The 18,189-nt window shown below is 37.9% G+C and overlaps 1 long non-coding RNA gene across 2 annotated transcripts in view; it reads left to right on the top strand.

Annotated features, from left to right (window-relative positions):
• Window positions 1-18,189, top strand: part of LOC131520030 (uncharacterized) — a 35,331-nt gene that overhangs the window by 1,012 nt on the left and 16,130 nt on the right. The window contains exons 2-3 of one of the 2 annotated variants that reach the window (XR_009265909.1): window positions 2,640-2,726; window positions 9,777-10,609. This is a non-coding gene — a long non-coding RNA (uncharacterized LOC131520030). Of the gene's footprint in view, window positions 1-7; window positions 2,727-9,776; window positions 10,610-18,189 lie in introns of those variants that run through there. The other variant, XR_009265908.1, reaches the window with a different exon arrangement.

The following is an 18,189-nucleotide window of genomic DNA, read 5'->3' as shown; positions in this document are numbered from 1 at the left end:
ATATTGTTATATTGTCTCCACCCCCTTCCTCTTGCCACCTATACCCGCTCGACTACATCAGTTCTCTTTAATTTATGCTCCAGCGGCCTAGACAATTCACACCGTGTTGTGGTGGTGAGCTGCGGGTTTTCCCTGCTGTCTGAAATGTGCTTTCTCACAACCGTAGGTGTAGCATGAAGCGACAAGCGGGATTTTTCCAGCGTCTGAGACATCCATCTTTAAGTTTGTAAAAAACACAGATAGTTTAGGAGACGGTGTATTTAAGTAAGGAGCGAACGGTTAAGGCCTCTTATCTTTGAGGTGGAAATAATTTGGAGAGTAATATTTCCCCTAGATTCTGATTCATTTAGTTAATGAACAACTAATATTTATTGAGCATGCACTCTGACCCTGACACTGTTTGGGGCTAGAGGAGTCATTGTTAAGTAAGAATTTTAAGATCTCTGTCCTCATGAATCTCTCTCCACTCTGGAAGAATTTTACTTAGGAAGCTATAAATCGGCTGTCAGAAGGGTATCATTGACGTCTTCCCCAGGGACTAGTTCTTCTACGTTACCATTTAGTACACGCTTGCTTTTAATTCAAGAAATAGAAACCTTGTGGTCTGGAACTTCCGATAGTCTAAAATTGTTTGTCTTAAATTACCTGTTTCATTTACCTCCTGTTAATTTTTTGCCACATTTTACTGTCATCTAGATTGCCCTTATTCCTCCTAGTATCTTATTCTTCTCTAATTTTCTCCTCTTTTACATGATTATTTTTCATGTATTTCTGAGGTGTCAGACATCTGGAGTATGGTTGTCATAAATTTTATGTATTTTATTTTTGAGAAGGAGAGAGAAAGCACGAGTGAGGGAGGGGCAGAGAGAGAGAGGGGGAAAGAGAGAGAATCTCAAGCAGGCTCTGTGCTGTCATCATGGACCCCCGTGGTCCCCGAGATTATGACCTGAGCTGAAATCAAGAGTCAGAGGCTTAACCGATTGAGCCGCCCAGGCTCCCCGAGGAGTATGATTATTATAAAAAATATATTGCCATGGCATCTAATACCATCTAAGCTATTAAGATCGACACAAAATGAAGCCAGAATGTCTGTGCGTGGTGCGTGGTGACTTAAAGAGGGGATCAAAATATCAGTCTTGTTACCAATCTTGCTGCCACAATTTTTGTCATTAGTACCTCTTCTTTAAGGACAATCTGTTTTCAAAAGAAAGGCTTTGTGAAAGTATTATGCTTAGATGGGTTGGCAATTCTCATCGACTGTGGCTAAGTTAGGTTAACTCTTAACCTAAGACGTTAAGAGTTACACGTTGGTCTTAAGGGTTCTCTTTGCTTCCACTCTCAGTCCATTTCCTGGTATGTTTTCCACACAACAGCAAGAAGCGTTGTTTAAAGTTAAGTCCTATCACTTTGTTGAGATGTTCATCTCCTCCCCACTCCTACCCGCAAAGCCTTCTTATCAAAATCACCATAAAAATCCAAAGACCTTCTTATAGTTGAGAAGGTCTCTGATCTAGCCCTTGGCTACGTCTCCTGCCATTTTCCCTATTAGTCACTGCCCTCTCCAACTGTAACCTCTGCTATACCACAAAAATGTCAAGCATACTCCCACTTCAGAATTTGTGCATTTTCTCTGAAAGCTTCTTCTTTCATCTGCTTGCATGTCTCTCTCTTCCTTTAACTCATTTCATTTATTATTCAACTATGATTTGCCCAGAAAGGTCTTCAATGTGCTTTCTATATGTAAAATAGAACCTCACGCTCTATGCCACCATATACCTTTATCTTTCTTTATATCACATGGTGACAGCTGACATTATATCATTGTTTATCATCTACTTTCCTTTCTAGACTAAGTAAGCTGCTTGGGGGCAATAACTTTTTCTCGCTTACCCCCTCTGTGGCTCTAACACCTGACATAACAACTGGAACCTAGTATGTGCTTACTACACAGAGTTGTTGAGTGCATGAATAAATAAATATGAACTAATGAAAGAATATGTATAAAAGCCATAAAAGTTCCACGGGCGCCTGAGTGGCTCAGTCGATTGAGCGTCCGACACCAGCTCAGGTCACGATCCCACGGTTTGTGAGTTCCAGCCCCATATCGGGCTCGCTTGAGCTCTCTTTCTCTCAAAAGTAGAATAAACATTAAAGAACTGTAAAAGTTCCAGAATACAGAGTGCCACTCAGGGAGGTGTGGAGGATTGTAGACCACCACTGGGTAGCAAGGACACCCTTGAATATTACAGATGAGGGATGGAGGAGGCAAGTTGGGTATTTAAGGGAAACATCAGCTGCCTTCACTAATTTCTTTGTGTTAAAACAACTTAGGTCCTCTATTTATTCTCCTAAAGTTGGGAGACCTGGGTTAATGTCCACACCTTGGCACTGACTATACACACTGTATCATGAAGAATGTATGGGGTCGAGACAGTGTAGGGAAAGCAAGAGGGACTTAATTCCTGTGAAACTCCTGGTCTGGGCAAACGGTTGAAAGTTTCCATACTCTTAGAGACAAATACCTACTTCTGGGAAAGCAAACAAATGAGAGATAACAGCTGTTAGGGAGTAATGGTAGTCTGGGCAAAATTAGAAATAACAACTTAAAACCTGCTTGCACAAGGATTTCTGTTTTTCAGGAGCCCTGAAAGGAGGTGGACCATGGAGAAAGTCAGCCTGTGATTGTCTCATGTCCGTTGAAAAGTAAAGACCACAAGATAATGACGGTAGGACTGAAGGATGCTTCCCCACTCCCAGCGCCTCACTCTTTGGAAGAGTACCTCTCTCTATAAGCCTTGCACGCCGCCCCTTCGGGGAGCAACATTCCTCTTTCTTGTTGGCTCCCTTGTATGCAAGCTATCTCTGATAAACTCCAGCTGTTTTCTTTCTCTTAAGTTCAGTGTTCATATCTATGACATTCTTACTCAAGAACCTGGTCTTGGGGCCCGGGTGATGGGATAATATAACAGTTATAAATCTACAACAGTATTTGAACCCTTCCAAGTCTGTGGGGTATGATGGTGGGGGAGAAAGCAAATATTCTTACACACACTAATAATCCTTGCCATGTGTGTTTCCCACCTACAAAGCGATTTCTAGCAGTTCGTTGGGCAACCACAGAAATCCTGGTCCAGTTTTACCACTTACTAACGTGCCTCTTCCCCTCTGATGACTCCCACGTAAGTGTGAAAATCAATTTTCTTAGTGGAAAACCGTTTTTGAAATTTGAATATTCCAGAAAAGTTAGGTTGGTTAGCATTATTTAAAAAAAGTACAGATTTTACAGTCAAATAATCATCTCCCGCGATTTTCTCTCCTACTCCCTATAGGTCAGCTATGGTGACCTTCTTTGTGTTCCTTGAGAAAAGCTAAACTTATTTTGGTTTTATGGAGTGTGTTCTTGCCCTTGTTCTCTCAGATTTTCCATGGTTAACACTTTCTTCTTGTTTATGTTACCTCACATGTCACCTTCTCAGCAAGACCTTCCCCAACCCCTTGTAGAATTTACCTTCCATTGGCCACAATATTACCTCACTCTCTTCTTTTATAAAATCTTTTCTCAGGGGTGCCTGGGTGGCTCAGTCAGTTAGTATAAGACTTCAGTTCAGGTCATGATCTCACGGTTCATGAGTTTGAGAGCCCCACATCAGGCTCTGTGTTGACAGCTCAGAGTCTGGAGCCTGCTTGGGATTCTGTGTCTCTCTCTGTCTCTCTGTCCCTCCCCCACTCAAGCTCTGGCTCTCTCAAAAATAACTAAAAACATTTAAAAAGAAGAAGAATGGTATAAAATATATTCTCATCTGAAATTTTGTAGTTCATTATATATATATATATATATATATATATATATATATATATATATAAAACGAATACACATATAAATGAATAAATAAATAATGTAAATGTATATATATCTAGTTTTGAAAATTCACTGTTATCATTTATTTCCCTTTCTAGAAAATAGCATCTTTAAGAGCAGGGGCATGGCTGACTTATTCAACAATGAGTCTCTAGTATAAAACAGCACCTAGAACATAGAAAGAGTTCAAAATACTTACTGGGCAGACACACAACAGATTGTGTGCGAATACCGGCTCAAGCATTTGCTAACTGCATGGCTTTGGGAAAGTGCACAACTCCACTGAGCTTTGGCTTTGTTACCTGTAGACTTAAAGTACTAACATCCAACTTACACGGTTTGGTGAGGAAAGAAAATTATAAACTAAAAACATCAGTGTTCTAGTATGGGGTTTGGGACATATTAGGCATTGAATGATGTATGAAGGAATCACTTTGATAGAAGTCCTAAAAGGGGAGAGTTTTTCATTTGTGGTAAGAGACAAAGCTGAGAAGTCACAGCATTCTTGCTGATGGGATGCATCGTGGCTCTTGTCTGCCTAGGATACAGACAGGAAGCTGCCTTCTCTTACTTCCACCACAGACAGCGCTCATAATATGGAGATGCTTGCCTGTGTGCTCGAGGTTTCTTGCTTCTTCAGCTGTAGTCAAGTGAATGGATGCTATATGTATGCATTTAGATACGCTTACATTTATAAACACATGCATATATATATATATGTGACATCTACTATTGATGTTATTTTTATGTAACGCATCTATAAATAGGCCATTGGACAGAGAAAAGAAATGATAACCAGAGATCTTATTTTCAGAAAATAAATATCTGGGGGGCACCTGGGTGGCTCAGTTGGTTACAAATAAATAAACAACTAAACTTAAAAAGGAGGAAAAAGATTATCTGTAAACCTTATAACCATGATCAAGACCTGTGTTATTTCTTTTTTGGAGTCATTTTGCCTCTGTCTTTGTGGGAGCAGCCCAAGTATTCTGTTGAGTTCAGCACTTAGTATATAGGTGACAGCAGACGGCCTCTGCAAACATGAAAACCAGTCAGATTACTGAGAACGGATGTCATCAGTGGGCCTTCTAGGTATTTACTGGACCTCCTGCTAGGCAAGTCCTTTATAATAACCTGAACTTCACTACAAAATTAATATTGTCCCATTAATCCTCCTCTGCTTCCACAGTCCTTGTTTTTTTGAGTGTAAGAAATCTCCCTTAGGTTTGAGGAAGCAGTCAACCTAAATGTATGCAAAAGAGTGAAAGAACAGTGAATAGGGTTTGCCCTGAAGGTCTGGTTGACACTTGTCCTGATGTAATTATTAAAAGTGTGCCATCTCAGGGTGCCTGGGTGGCACAGCTGGTTGAGTGTTCACTCTTTTTTTTTTTTTTAATTTTTTAAATGTTTATTTATTTCTGAGACAGAGAGAGACAGAGCATGAACGGGGGAGGGTCAGAGAGAGAGGGAGACACAGAATCCGAAACAGGCTCCAGGCTCTGAGCTGTCAGCACAGAGCCCGACTCGGGGCTCGAACTCAAGGACCGTGAGATCATGACCTGAGCCGAAGTCGGACGCTTAACTGACCAAGCTACCCAGGCGCCCCGAGTGTTCACTCTTGATTTCAGCTCAGGTCATGACCTCATGGTTCATGGGATCGAGTCCTGCACCAGGCTCTGTGCTGCCAGCGCGAAGCCTTCTTGGGATTCTCTCTCTCCCCCTGTCTCTGCCCCTACTCTGCTCTCTCTCTCTCTCTCTGTGTCTCAAAATAAATAAATAAACATTTAAAAAGGCATGCCATTTCACTTGCAAGAGGGTCTTGCTAGACACAATAGATTACATGCTCATATTGCTAATCAGTATTTGGTAAATCCAAGAAAGGCATCTCTGTATGTGACATTGCAGGAAAGAAGACAAAGCAAAGTGTAGAGGGTCAGGATGAAGTGTGGGAGAGATTCTGGGGTCAGGTTTTTCAGTTACCCCTTACTCATCTAAATATGGAAGCCAGCTTCCTGTGTGGTCAGCCCCGAGGGATTCAACTCTCTAAAGCAAAGCATCGCATAGGAAACTAAAGCAACCAAACTAGCACAACTAAACGTTGTTCAACCTCCTCATAAAATACACATAATGGTGTATACTCGCTCAGAGATGTTGTATATCTTATTTCATACATACACGCCAAAGGCAGAGATGGTCGTTAATATTTCATAGACTGGGGCTTAGAGAAAGGAGTGCCTGGGCAAAGTTGGAAGAAGCCACTCAGGACACCAGGAGTCAGAGCAGCAGAGCCTCTGTCGTGTTTGACCTTATATGAAGAATCCGGGGCAAGGTCCCCAACAGGAAATGAAGTAATGTGAGCTAGATGCAAAGTGATGCAGAGAAGACAGGATATACAGTCCTTATCAGACAGCAGCTCAGCAGGATGCTTTGGGTAGCACATGGTCACAGAGACCGCAAACTTCCGACCTAAGACAATTTCCGGAGACAGAGTGTTCATCCTTTTTCTTCCTCGTCTTCTTCTTCTTCTTCTTCTTCTTCTTCTTCTTCTTCTTCTTCTTTTTTTTTTTTTTGTCTGAAACATTTTTTTTTTCTTTCAATGGGTGAATTAGGTTTCTGAATGGCTTTTAATCTGCTCAGGAATCAAAAACTTCAGTTTTTACTGTTTGGTCTCAAATTTGTATAAATTATGCAAATTGGTCACATTTATTTTTAAGTCACAGATGTGTGTGTGCCTTCTGATTGCTTATTCTACAGAGTCAACGCAGGTAACCATGAGTAAGTGGGGGAATTTCCCGTTCTAAACACTTTCCAACCTTCTGCTCTTCTCTTTGAATTTACTCTTTGAACTTTCTACCTTTCTTCTCTGGTGGAATAACTCCTAAACACCAGAAATGAGTTGGTCTGGAAAGTATGAGCTTTGTGTTTCTTCTCCCTGACTTGAGACAGTGAAGGTAAAATATGGAGTTCACGTATACATAAACCTGGACTATGAAAAATCTGACACTTTTTGAAAGGAAAAGATGTAAAAGAACGATAACAAAGATGAGATCTAGTGCTTCACCATCCCTCGGTACTTTACAGAAATTAATCCCAGGCTTCTTGACATGTAGCAAACATTTGGGGGGAATATTCTCAAAGACGATGGTGTGGAAATACCAAATGTAACGTATAGAAATTTTAGGCAGCCCAGGGCCCGAGTCACTGAGTGATTTAAAATGTATCCATTTGCCTTTGAATCTTGACAGATGCATAAGGAATTTGAACAGAACTGCTTATCCTTCCTCCTATGGCTCTATTTGCACGTACTTATGTACTGAGAGAAGAGCCTCCAGGTAGAAGACGCTCAGGGATTATTACATTCTTCTGCCCAATCAATTTGAAGTTTAAATGCATTAAAATATTTCTGAGGCATGTGGATGACTCAGTCCATCAAGCGTCCAACTCTTGATTTCTGCTCCAGGCAAGATCCCAGGGTTGTGGGATCGAGCCCTGTGTTGGGCTCTAGGCTGAACGTGGATCCTGCTTAAGATTCTCTCTCTCTTTCTCTCCTACTCTCTCTTCTTCTGCTCCTCTCCTCCACTTGTGCTCTCTCTCTCTCTCTCTCTCTCCCTCTCTCTCTCTCTCTCTCTCTCTCTCTCTCTATATATATATATATATATATATAAAGTAATTTTTTTTTGAAGTTGAAATATTTGTGATGAATTGGATTGGTCTTCACTGAGGCAAGATCTTAGGAAAAGAAAATGGAGCCCCTAAAAGGGAATTTTGCCAAGAGTAGGAGAAGTCAAGGCAGACGCGAAAAATCATAATAGTGTATTACGAATAATTTAAGACCAGCATAGTTGACAATTTAAGTAAAACGGACACATCCCAGACAAACACCTCTTCCAAACTTGGAACAAGAAGATATTTCTACCTTGGCATACTTCTGTAACTATTAAATAAATTCAATCCATAACTAAATACATCCTTTTGGGAAATAAATAAATCATGAAAACAAAACCAACAAAAACTCCATGCCCAGATAATTCTGTGTTCCAATTTACCAAACACATATGAAAGAAAGAAGTTACAAATTCTTCCAAAGAAGATAAAAAGATCAAATCAGGAAAACACTAATCAAAACCTGGCCAGTCAATCTTACTCATGAAGAGAGATGAATAATTTTAAAAAATAAGCTTAGAAAACTGAACTCATGATACGTAAAAAATAATATACCACAAGAATATTGGTTTCATCCCAGGAAAACAATGCTAGTTTTTCATTCAAAAATCAATCAACTGAATTTACCACATTAACAAATCAAAAGGAAAAAAACTAACTCAAAAAGTATAAAATCAAGTATTTGAAAAATTGAACCACGGGACGCCTGGGTGGCTCCAGTCAGTTAAGCATCCGACTTTGGCTCAGGTCATGATCTTGCAGTTTGCGAGTTCAAGCCCCACATCAGGGTCTGTGCTGACAGCTTAGAGCCTGGAGCCTGCTTCATATTCTGTGTCTCTCTCTCTCTCTCTGCCCCTTCCCCTGTTTACATTCTGTCTCTCTCTTAAAAATAAATAAACATTAAAAATATTTTTAAAAATGGAAATTTTAACCATAAATTTGTGATTGATGCCTATAATATACTAAGAATTATATGAGCCTCCTTAATGTATAGATTAGAGAGGAATGATATTTACAAATATCATACTAAAGGATAAACAATTGAGAAGCTTTCCTGTGAAATCAGAAATGAGACATGATATAGTAATGCAGTAATAATAAATAAATATATACAATAAACGTAAAAATTGAAGAGAAACATTTTTAATTAGTTTTCTAAAATGTTGAGATAACTTTAAATTCAAATGCAGTTGTAACCTTTAACCAATTCATACCAATAGCAACATTTTGAAAAACTATAATATAATATCACAACCAAGATGTTGACACCAAATGTAGTTAAGATATAGAACGAATCCATTACCTTATGATTTTTTTGTTTTGTTTTGTTTTTGGTTGTCCTTTTAGAGGCAAATGCATTTCCTTCCTGCCTCTCCCTTATTTCTATCTGCCCTTGCCCTTGTCCATAAGCCCTGGCAACCATTAACCTATTCTTTATCTCTATGTTTTTGTCATTCCAAGAATGTGATAGGAATGAAATCATACGGTACGTAACATTTGGGGGCTGGCCTTTTTTTTTTTTTTTTTTTGCTCCACATAATTCTCTGTGAATTGATCCAAGTAGTTGCAAGCATCAATAGTTTCTTCTTTATTGCTAAATAGTATTTCACGGTATAGATGTCCACAGACGAACCCTTCACTCTTTGAAAGACATTTGGTGTGTTTTCAGTTTGGGGGCTGTTATGAATAAAATTGTTGCTATGAACATTTGTGTATACAGCCTTGTATGAAGTTAAGGTTTCATCACTCTGGAATAAATGTCCAGAAATGCAGTTAATGGATGGTTTGGTAGTTGCGTGTTGGCTTATTAAGAAATTCTCCAACTCTTTTACTGTGGCTGCACCATTTTATGTTCCCATTAGCGCTGCGTTTTACATTTCCATTAGCCATACTGATAGGTATGCGATGACATCTTATTGTGACTTTAATTTGTATTTTTCCTAATGGCTAAGGATGTTGAACATCTTTTCAAGTGCTTAGTTGTCACCTGTATGTCTTCTGCAATGAAATGTTTGTGTCTTTTGCCCAAACTCATTAGATTGTTCGAAACGTGTTTACAAATAGAGTAAAACCTTGGATTGCGAGTAGCTTGCTCTGCGAGTGTTCTGCAAGATGAGCAAACATTTCTAATAAATTTTAACTCAATAAACAAGCCGTATCTTGCAATGTGAGTAGCAAGGGATGCCGAATGTCACGTGCTCACAACCGAGCCACTGATTCTTCTCTCTCTCTCTCTCTCTCTCTCTCACTTCAGGACAGTGGGTGATCCTCTCCCAGGCTTGGATGCTCAGTCAGGCTATGGTGTTTGCCAGAAATCAGTGATATTTCAGAACGTTGGAAGGTGACCCCAACCGGAACTCGTGTATTTTTTGTCACTTCAAAGCACCTATGGACAGTCCTTTGCTTTTCCATACAAGAATAAGCTTAGGAATGTTTTGTTTCATTCGAGGTCAGGCTGCCTACAGATATAGACCCTTTCCTCTGCTGCCTTATTGCCAGGTACATTAAATACAGTATATGACAAGAGTTTATTAATACCGTACTGGGGTCAACATCCGTACAAGTTCATACAATGGCCCCCATGCAGAAAAAGGTTGAAAAGAAAGGCAGTAAGAAAAAGGATATGATTACGGTGGAGGTTAAAAAGGATATCAGCAAGAAGTATGAATGAGGTAAGCAAGTGGCCGAAATTGCAAGATTTCATAAGGAGTCTACGTCTGCATCTCGTCTGCACATGAGGAGGAGAAAAAGGCAGAAGACACCTTCACTTCAACTGACATTAGGGAGATGTGTCAAATGTGGGAAACAGTACAAAATTTTGTAGACAAGCACCACCTGAATAAAGAGTAGCAGTGCAAGTGATGAATCGGTTTAATGATAATGCAACGTCACAGTTCCGCGAAATCCTCAAAAGGAGGCAAAAGCAAGTGTCGTTGAATAGGTTCTTGTTAAAGTTGCATGACAGGAAAAAAATTCCCTTGAGCCAATAGATAGCAGTGATTCTACGAGTGATAATGAAAATTGTCCCACACGATAACCCTCCTCCCTTGTCACGAAGGCTCACACCAGCCACAAAGGTTTTCAAAGGTAAGTGCAGTTAACTTGTTTATTTTTCTTTATATTTTGTATTTCTTTTATTATTTTGTATTCTATTCCAGTATCACAATCATTTTTACATAAATATTTTGGGGTTGTGGAATGAATCATCTGAGTTTCTACCATTTCTTATGGGGAAATCTGCTTTGATATACAAGCACTTTGGATTACAAGCACGTTTCTGGAGCCAATTATGCTCACAAGCCAGTTTTAACACCCTTACTTCCACTCTGCAGTTTGCCTTTTCATATTCTTCATGGAGTCTTTTACAGAGCAATAGTTTTAATTGCCATTTTTATTGAATGTGTATTATTTTTCTGATTTCAGTTTCATTAATTTTTAAATTTTTTTAAATTTTTATTTTTAGGGGCGCCTGGGTGGCGCAGTCGGTTAAGCGTCCGACTTCAGCCAGGTCACGATCTCGCGGTCCGTGAGTTCGAGCCCCGCGTCGGGCTCTGGGCTGATGGCTCGGAGCCTGGAGCCTGTTTCCGATTCTGTGTCTCCCTCTCTCTCTGCCCCTCCCCCGTTCATGCTCTGTCTCTCTCTGTACCCCCCCCAAAAAAAAAAAATGTTGAAAAAAAAAATTAAAAAAAAAAATAAAATAAATTTTTATTTTTAGAAAGAGAGAGAAGAGTGCAAGCGGGGGAGAGGGGAAGAATAAGACAGAGTAGAAGGAGAGAGAGAGAGAGAGAGAGAGAGAATCCGAAGCAGGCTCCATGCTCAATGTGGAGTCCTATGTGGAGCTTGATTCTACAACCCTGGGACCACGACCTAAGCTGAAATAAAGAGTCAAATGGTCAACTGCATGAGCCACCCTGGCATCCCTCAATGTCATTAAATTTTAATCTTACATTTATTATGTCCTTCCTTCTGTTTGCTGTGGGTTTATGTTGCTCTTCTTTTTCTATTTCTTGAGATAGGAGTTTAGGTCATTGATTTCACTCTCTCTGTTTTATAATAAAAGCATTTAGTGGTATAAATCCCCCTCTTACCACTGCCTTAGCTGCATCTTACAGAGACAGATAGATTGTATTTATTCAGTCCAATATCTCTTCCCATTTTCTTTTTCTATTTGATCCAGGGATGATTTGGAAATATGTTGTTTCATTTGTAAGTACCTGGAGGTTTTTTTATCTTCCCATTATCAGCTTCTAGTTTGATTCCATTGAGGTCAGAGCAAATTTTGTACTGTTTCCATACTTTTCAATTTATTGAAGTTTGTTTACTTGCCCAGGATATAGTGTACTTTGATATATGTTTATCAGGCTTTTGAAAAGGAAGTATATTCTAGTCTTGTTAGGTTGAGTATTATATAAGTGTCTATTGGTCTTGTTGGTTGATGGTGGTGTTGAGTGTTTCTATATTATCATTCACTATATGTTTAGTTATTCTACCAATTATTGAAAAAGAAGCGTTAATATCTTCTACTATGATTGTAGATATGTTTTCATCTCCTTTCATGTCTGTAAATTTTGCTTCACGTATTTCACAGCTCTGTTTTTGTAACATTTATATTTAAGATGGTTATGTCTTCTTGGTAAATTAACTTTTATCATTAACTTATTTCTGGCAATAATTTTTTCAACTCATAAGGCTATTTTACCTGTTATTAAATAGCTGCCCTTGCTTTCTTTTTATTAACACTGTTCTTTTTCTCTCAACCTAGGTGTAACATTATAACTAAAAATAATTAACTTTTCTCAGCATATTTGTGTCACAGTTTTTAAAAAAAATTTTTTTAAAAATTTATTCATTTTTGAGAGTGAGAGAGACAGAGCATGAGCGGGAGAAGGGCAGAGAGACAGGGAGACACAGAATCTGAAAGAGGTTCCAGGCTCTGAACTGTTAGCACAGGGCCCGATGCGGGGCTTGAACTCACAGAGTGAGTCACGGAGTGCGAGATCATGACCTGAGCTGAAGATCAAGACCTGAGCTGGGTGACTGAACCACCCAGGTGCCCCATTTGTGTCATAGTTTTTAATCCACTCTGTCAATCTCTATTTTCTAAGTGTTTAGACCATATACATTTAGTGTAGTTGCTGATATGTTAGGGCTTTGTCACTTTATTTTTTGATATGTGTTTGTTCCCTGTTTTATGTTTCCCTGTTTTCTTTTTCTTGTCTTTTTGTAGATGACTTGAACATTCTTTTTAGAATTGCCTTTTGGTTTCTCTATAATATTTTTGAATGCATGTGTTTTTTAGTGATTTCTCTAAGTATTACATTTTATATGCACAACTTACCACAATCTACTGGTGTTGATATACCAGTTTGAGTAAAGTGTAGAAAACGTACCTCCCTTTATTTCTCTTTGTCCTCCCCTAATTAAATATAATTTAAAAATATTCCCTCTAAATATATTTAGTACCACATCAACCATCAAGTGATTTGGAAAACACAAGATGGGAAGTCAAGTCTATTGCATTTATCCATATTTTTTTCTTATTGTGTTCTTTCTTCCTGCCTTATGATCAAATGTTCCTTCTTGAAGTGTTACCTTTCTATTTAGAGAACTTCCTTTAACTATTCCTTTAATTCTTCTTTCCTTATTCTACTTATTTAGGATACGTCTGTTGGTGACGAATTCAAAGTTTACCTTTAACAGAGAATGTCTAGATTTCCCTTTCTGTCCTGAAGGATATTTTCATTAGGTATAGGATTCTGAATTTTCTGTCCTTTATTTCAGCACTTGGAAAATATAACGGTAGTCCTATATCCTGTCATTCAAGTTTTCTTCCTTATGGGTAGGGTTTTGTTTCTGTCTCATTGCTTTCAAAATCTGTTTTTGTATTAATTTTTAGAAATTTGACTATGATATGTCTTGCTGTGAATTTTTTTGTATTTGCCCTTTTTTAGGGTTTGCCCAGTTTTCTGGATATGAAAGTTTCTGTTTTTCGCCAAATTTGAGATTTCAACCTTTAATTTTTAGAATACATTTTTAGCTCTACCCTTTTTTCTCTCCTTCTGGAACTCTAGTGATATGGATGCTACACAATTTGTTATGGCCCAACAGATCTCTAAAGCTTTCCCCCATGCCCCTGGTCTATTTTCTCTCTGTTCAGTTTAATTTCTCTTTTTCTGTCTTTAAGTTCACTGTTTTTTTTCCCACTGTCCTTTGCATTCTGCTGTTGATCCTATTTATTCATTTAAACAAAGCTTTTTTTTTTTTGGTTATTGTAATATTGAGTTCTAAAATTTTCATTTACTTCTTCTTTATATATTATTTACTGAGACATTCCATTTATTCATTTGTTTCAAATGTGTCCATAATCACTGGATGAAGATTTTGTATGGTGGTTACCTTAAACTTCTTGTCAGATAATTCTAGCATCTAACAACTTTAAGATTATTCTCTCTTATCATAGTGATTGTAGCTATTGTCTTTTCTCATATAAAAATCAATAGGCAAAAATCTATTGCATTTCTCTACACTGATAATGAATTATCAGAAAGAGAAATTAAGAAAACAATCCTATGTACAATCGTATCAAAAATAATGAAATACCTAAAGAATAAATATAGCCACAGAGGTAAAAAGCCTATATATTGAAAACTACAAGAAAAAAACCTGTACGTTGAAAACTACTAGGCATTAATGAAAGAAATTAAAGAAATCTTGAATAAACGGAAAGATATTTTATAGCCTTGGATCAGAAGAATTAATAACGTGAAAATGTCTTTACCACGTAAAGCAGTCTACAGATTCAATGCAATTCCTATCAAGTTACAGACGTTTTTCACAGGAATAGAACAAACTATCCTAAGATATGTGTGAAACCACAAAAGACCTTGAATAGCCAAAGCAATCTTTAGAAAAACAACAAACAAGTTTTTGGCCACTTCATTTAAGTTGTTGACTTTGCTGGTTTATTATATGATTATATGCTTTTATTATCCTTTTAATGTTGACATAATAGGTAGTAATAGTTGTTTCACTCAGGATACTGATGATTTCTGTTCTCTCTTCATTTCTCTCTCTCTCCGTTTTTTTTTTATTACTCTTATTAGTCTAACTAATTGCCTATCTTTAAAAAAATAAACAGGTCTTTATACTGTCAATTTTCTCTTTTCTGTTTTGCTGATTTCTACTTTTTATTATTTCCTTATTTCTACACACTTAGAGTTAAATTTGCTTTTATTTTTCTAGCTCATTAAGGTAGTGCTTTTGGTCATTGATTATAGAATTATTTTCTTCCTTGGGGCGCCTGGGTGGTGCAGTCGGTTAAGCGTCCGACTTCAGCCAGGTCACGATGTCGCGGTCCGTGAGTTCGAGCCCCGTGTCAGGCTCTGGGCTGACAGCTCAGAGCCTGGAGCCTGTTTCCGATTCTGTGTCTCCTTCTCTCTCTGCCCCTCCCCCGTTCATGCTCTGTCTCTCTCTGTCCCAAAAATAAATAAAAAACGTTGAAAAAAAAAGAATTATTTTCTTCCTTTATAATCATATGCAAAGTAGAGACTGGCAAGCTGTGGCCTGTGGACCAAATTCCATCTCATACCTCAGTTAATAAATGACGTTTTATTGAAATACTGTTATGCCCTCTTTTTACATATTATCTATGGCTGCTTTTGAGCTAGAAAGGCAAATCTGAATTTTTGTGACAAAGATTATATGTCCTTCAAAATTTAAAATATTTACTATCTGGCTTTTTATACCAAAAAGTTTGTGGATGTTTGATTTAAAATTAGAAATTTGCCTCTAAAAATTGATTTTTATTTATTTTTATTTTTTAAAGTTTATTTTGAGAGAAAGAGAGAATATGAGCAGGGGAGGGGCAAAGAGAGAGGAAGAGGAGAGAATTACAAACAAGCTCTGCAGTTCCAGCACAGAGCCTAACATGGGCTCGAACTCATGAACTGTGACATCATGACCTGAGCTGAAATCCAGAGCCAGAAGTTTAACCAACTGAGCCACCCAGCTGCCCCACCTCTAAAAATTGCTTTAAATCCATCTCCCCAATTTTAATGAAAACTATTTTTTAACTGCTTTATGACGATCTGTTATCCAGAAGAAAGTTCTTAAATTTGCAAATATGGGTTTTTCACTTTGCAGGGGAGATACTGAGACTTGTTTATTGCCCAACATATGATATATCTTGGTGAATGTGCCATGAGCATTAAAAAATAATGAGTGCTCTGGGGTGCCTGGGTGTCTCAGTAGGTTGAATGCCCATCTTCAGCTCAGGTCATGATCTCACCCCTGGAGAGTTCAAGCCCCGCGGAGAGTTCTGTGCTGACAGCTCAGAGCCTGGAGCCTGCTTCAGATTCTATGTCTCTCTGTCTCTCTGCTTCTCCCTCACTAGCACTCTGTGTGTGTGTGTCTCTCTCTCTCAAAAATAAATAAACATTAAAAGAAAGAAAGAAAGAAAGAAAGAAAGAAAGAAAGAAAGAAAGAAAGAAAAAGAGTGTTCTGAAATTGTTAGATGCATGGTTCTATAATTATCAGATTGAGGTGGCTGATAGTTTTGTTCAAATCTCCAATGTTTTATTGATGTTTTGACTAGCTGTTCTATCAATTGTTGATAGAAGGAAAGTTGAAATTATTTGTGAAGATTATTGAATTGTCTATGTTATTAAGCTCATTCATATCTAAAGTATGTAAACATGTCCTACACATGCCAATTTCAGGGACCAGCCTGGGTATTTTATGATGCTTATACATAGATTATGAAAAAGCATTTTCTGGCTTTCTCCTTTCTGGGATTCTCTTCTCCTTCTCCTTCTCCTTCTCCTTCTCCTTCTCCTCCTTCTCCTCCTTCTCCTTCTCCTTCTCCTCCTCCTTCTCCTCCCCCTCCTCCTCTTCCTCCGTCTTCTTCTTCTTCTTCTTCTTCTTCTTCTTCTTCTTCTTCTTTCTTCTTCTTCTTCCTTCTCTCTCTCTCTCTCTCTCTGTCTCTCTCACATAGCCACAGTTGTTTTGATTCCTTTCTGTGGCAATCATAAAAGTGGGCCTTTCAAATCTTCATCTTTAGTCATTTGATGACATCATATTTTCCCCTCTGAAATCTATCATCACATTTATACCAAAGCCACACTTCTCATAGGCTTCTCTCAGCCAATGAATGAGTTTAGAGAGATACTGAAAGAAGTGTATTCCCAGGAGATGTGGAATTTTTCTGAGAGACAACTTTGCTTTGAAGAATTCTGGTCAGGGTTGACTTGCTGTTTCATTTTTGTTTTTGGTTTTTTGTGTTTTATTTTTTTGAACTATACTACAGTCTTTAGCTTTTTTCCACTCAACTTTCCTTCCTTCTTTTCTTTACATGGTAGAATACAATGACCCTACTCTCTTTCCCTGGATCTTCCCTGTTTGTCTTTACCTGCATTTTCCCTCACAAACCTATTACATGTCTAGTTTTTCCTTAGAATTTGCTAGCCAAACTAACATACTTTCCCTGGATCCTCTAATCAGAAAAATTCTATAATTTCTATTAGGATTATCACCCATACCAGACAATCTGCTGCATGCCCAGAGACAAAACCATAATAACATTGAGAAACTCATCTTCATGTTAGTATCTTCTCCAAGCTGCGATTTATTTCCACAGTATGATCGCCACTAATTACTCTAATAGATACTTAGCCTTTTTTTTTAAATTTAGTACAGTTCATATAATTTAATGAGCAAAAGTATGGGTCTGTATGTGTGGGAGGTGGATTGGGTAACACTAACATAATGGAAGCAGAAATGTCTAAATATTCAACCTATCACTTCTTAGACATTGAGATTCCTCTTTAGGATGGTTTTGTGTCTATTTACCCTTCATCTTTAATATCTCTGAATTTACATTCCAAGAAAAACAAAGGTGACTTTAGTTGTAAGAAACAACAAAAACTATGTGTCCATTGACTAAAACAATTAAGAATCAGTGTCTCCTGAAACAAGATAGTCAGAGGTAAGGTTTCAGTATTAAATACAATCATCTGGATGTACATAACAGGGTATTTGACCCAAGATGTCTTAAACATTATCTGGAGGTAGATTCAGAGAGGGTAATTTCAGTAGTTCATGTATTAAGAGCAGTCTACCTGTTTTGGTATTTTTGTGGATTAAGTTGAATTATTTTCACTAATGGTCACAAGATGGCTGTATCTGTTCCAAGGATCACTTACACACATAAAGGCAACCAGTGGAGACGAGGAGTGTATATTCTATAATATGTGATCTTTTGCGTATGCTGTTGGATAAAGTGTCAGTGGTCTGTCAATGAGAGATTACAAGGATTTATAAGCATTTCTGTTTTCCTGTCTGATCAAATTCTCATACCACTCAGGTTGTTGTTAATACCATAGCCTTTGAAATAACCTTCTTTTCCACGTCTTCCTGTTTCACACTCTTCTTCCTGATTGGAGACACCTCACATTCTAGTTCTTAGCATATTTCCCCTTGAGCTATTTACACAGGTACCAGAACCTTTAGTGATCTCAAAGTTCTAGACTAGATGCTATATGTGTCTGAGAAAGTTTACTTAGATAATCTGCCCAATTCCTCTTTATTAAGGGTTGTCACATCTGAATAATTATCAAAGTATTCTAGCTGTCCCTCAATTATATTACTTACAATGGAACTAATTGTAACTA

The sequence above is a fragment of the Neofelis nebulosa genome, chromosome 8 (assembly GCF_028018385.1).
Source record: "Neofelis nebulosa isolate mNeoNeb1 chromosome 8, mNeoNeb1.pri, whole genome shotgun sequence".
Taxonomy (NCBI): domain Eukaryota; kingdom Metazoa; phylum Chordata; class Mammalia; order Carnivora; family Felidae; genus Neofelis; species Neofelis nebulosa.
Note: the sequence above shows the minus strand (reverse complement) of the source record. Positions and strands in the feature narration are given on the sequence as shown.